Source organism: Odontomachus brunneus, unplaced genomic scaffold, assembly GCF_010583005.1.
Source record: "Odontomachus brunneus isolate Ranch 3 - 2012 unplaced genomic scaffold, Obru_v1 Obru_scaffold_048, whole genome shotgun sequence".
Classification (NCBI taxonomy): domain Eukaryota; kingdom Metazoa; phylum Arthropoda; class Insecta; order Hymenoptera; family Formicidae; genus Odontomachus; species Odontomachus brunneus.
In genome coordinates, this window is record NW_022639498.1 from 673937 (window position 1) to 677576 (window position 3640).

The 3640-nt window shown below is 27.5% G+C and overlaps 1 long non-coding RNA gene across 1 annotated transcript; it reads left to right on the forward strand.

The window, feature by feature from the left end:
* The first annotated feature begins 239 nt into the window (after positions 1–239).
* LOC116845008 lies at positions 240–3640 on the forward strand. Its single transcript, XR_004378177.1, has 4 exons — positions 240–403; positions 590–694; positions 3186–3372; positions 3502–3640. It is a non-coding gene; the product is annotated as an uncharacterized LOC116845008 (long non-coding RNA).

Consider the following 3640-nt stretch of genomic DNA (forward strand, 5'->3'; position numbering starts at 1 on the left):
ACTTATTAGTCACAGTTATGTATATTTCATGGAATTAATTATATAGTTTTATATAATTAATAAATATAAATTTATACAAAGAAAGGGAATGAAATGTTAAGATAGCTTTTTTATATATAACGTATATATATAGTAATATGTATAATGTTTAATGTTCATATATTTATGTTCTTATCGTAATTATATTTTCTATCTATCCGCCGGAATTCATGAAAACCAACGTAACATATTCATGAAAACGTTCCTCTGAAAAAAATCCTCTGATGTATTTCGCATGCGCGAAAGTTTGGACCCGCTACGACAACGATTGCGATATGTATTGTGTGCAATTATATTGCTGTTTTCATAAATAGACGTTATCTGAATATATTACAAAGCGAACCCAAAAATATTGAGTTAAAGTGTAAGTATAGTTCCATTACGTTCATATATTATACATATATATGTACAAATTGTTACTGTATAACCTTAAAATACTTGCATGCACATTATTCTATTTTTCCAATTCTGTGATTCTTATTCAATTTCAGATATTTATTCTATTATTATGTAATTATACTTTTACATGATTTTGTCAATATTATTGCAGGATCATCAAAAGTGCTTCTCAGTTGTAAGGAGTTAACAGAGTTGTCAACAGAGCAAGCAAGAAGAGAAATTACAAAGAAAGTACAAGTTAACAGAATAAAGAAAAGTAAGTATTTCTTTTCATGTTTGTACTGATATATAAAAATGAAAGGTCGAGTGAAACCATTTGATAAACTGTCAAGATGGCAAAAAAATAGATGTTTAAATAAAAATATTGAAGACTTTGGTTTGTTGTGAAAGTATGATATTGAAGAAGATAATAAGTACAAATTTAAATATTACAAAAAAAGCAGAAAATGTTGGAAAATATCAAGTAGAGGAACTTTTTATTGAATCACGTTTAAGCAGTTCAAGTATGTCTAATGAGTTAGAAGAAGAAACTGATAATAGTGAAGACACAGTGGACAATGATGACAATGATGATAATATTACAGATAGAACTAGTGTCGAATATAATGAGACAACATTCTTATCAGAAATACAATTGTGGGCTGTAAAAAATAATATTTCTCATATTGCATTGTCTCAATTGTTAAAAATATATAAAAAATACCATCCAAATAAAGAAACTCCAAGTGATGCTCGAACTTTTCTAAATACACCAAAAAAATGTATTGTTAAATCATGTGTTGTTGGAGAATTTCTTTATTATGGTCTTGAAAAAGCTATACTTGATAATTTAAAATATAATAGTACTGAATTGGTCAGTAACTGTCTAATAATTGATATAAACATTGATGGGCTTCCAATTTCGAAAAGCACAAGTAGACAGTTATGGCCAATACAAGCAAAATTTGTCAATGTCAATAATTATTGTCGGCCTTTTATTGTTGGAATTTACCATGGTATGACAAAACCTTCTTCAGCTGAAGAATTTTTAAATGAATTCGTAAATGAATATTGTACTTTACGAGACGAAGGTTTTGATTACCATGGTAAACATGTTTTTCTTCAAATTAGAGCTGTAATATGTGATGCTCCAGCGCGTTCATTTATTAAATGTATAAAATATTCTAGCGGATATAGTGGATATGAACGTTGCATAATAAGAGGGGAATACAATAATAAAGTAGTATTTGTAGATTGTAATTGCGAGCGAAGAACTGATTACAGTTTTGAGAAAAAACTTGATACGCATCACCATGTTGGAATTTCTCCATTAGAGAAACTTAGAATTAGGATGGTTAGTGCTTTCCCATTAGATTACATGCACTTAGTTTTACTTGGTGCAATGAAGAGATTATTATTGTTGTGGACGAAAGGTATAAAAGAATGTCGCTTTAGTAGCCGTGATTATAATGTTTTAAATAAACGACTATGTTTAAATACAAATGTACCTTGCGAAATAACAAGGAAACCGAGATCTAATTTGAATGAATTTACTAGGTGGAAAGCTACAGAATTTCGCTTCTTTCTTTTGTATCTTGCACCTTTTATTTTATATGATATTATGCCAGATAACTATATTCAACACTTTTCTGCTTTTCATTGCGCAATTAGAATTTTATGCGATCTATTGAACTGCGTACATAACAAAAACTATGCAGAAAAATTATTAGTGTGGTTTGTACAAAATTTTAAATCTTTATATGGAACTGAAAACATAATATATTGTATACATAATTTAATACATCTTGCGGTAAGTACATTTGGAACATCATTGGATGATTTTAGTTGCTTTCAATTTGAGAACGAGATGAAAAATATAAAAAAATATTTACGTAAACACGATAAACCGTTACCACAAATTTTCAAAAGAATAAAAGAGAAAGCTGTAATTTCAAATATAAAAGATTTTAAACAGAAAACATATCCATTATTAATTAATAAAAGTACAACTAAATTGACTATTCCATTTGAAAATGATGCTTGTTATGAACGGATAATTTTTGAAAAGTTTACCTTACACACAACAATGCCAAATAATATATGTTACTTAAAAAACAACGGCATATATAATATAAAACATATTATAACTTTGAATGATGAAATCTTTTGTATAGGAAATAATATCACAGTTTACAATGTACCTTTTTATCCATTACCGTCCAATAAATTAGGTGTACATCTGATTAAAAGTGAAAGTGAGCTATTAGAAAGAATTACAATTAATCGAATTAAAGGGAAAGGTATAAAAATAAGATTAGAAAATTCTACTGTTGTATTGCCACTTATACATTCTTTTACATATTGACTTTTTTTATGGACAAGCATTATGTAATGTTCTGTATCAATAAACTTTTCAATAAACTTTTCAATACATTTTTATCAATAAATTTTTCCAAAGTATACTTTGACTTTTTGCTATCATATTATTTTACATTTTCTATGTTTTTTGTATTGTGAAATATTTACCTATCCCTATAGGTATGTAAAATACTTATATAATGAGAAGAGAGTAAAAATGCATAATAATATTAGTCAAGCAGTTTCAAATTGATTACATCAATATGACATCGTGCATTTCTATATACATATATATATATATTTAATATAGGTATTAACATATTCATTCTTTTGTACATTTGTATGTCCATCTATTTATTGTCAACATGTAACCATAAAAATAATATTGTACAATTAAAAAATAATTACAGATGTTTTATGTTGTTCATGCCGACACATGGTTTCAAACAGTACCAGAAATATGGGTGGATAAAAGTCACAAAATTATTTGTTGGCCATATGAAAAGAAATCCGTTACCTCCAAATGGATAAAGAACCAAGTACCGTGCAAGCCAGATTGGAGAGAACTCAATTATACATGTTTGTTCGGACCATTCGGTGAGTAAGGATGCAAAAGTTTAATATTAATAAATTAATAATTTTGTTAATTTTATTAACATAATATCTACATTCTGTCATGATTTCTTATAAATTGTTGTATATATTCCTCTTTATACTTTCTTATAGACAGTTATGAAAGCAGCATCAATTTTGAAAAACAATGTACAGGGTACTCGTCACAAGACGAAGTGTTGTACGAACAATACAAAAGTCATGAAATACCAGAAAAGAGAATTCGAAAAAAAAATCCAAAGTATGACACAGA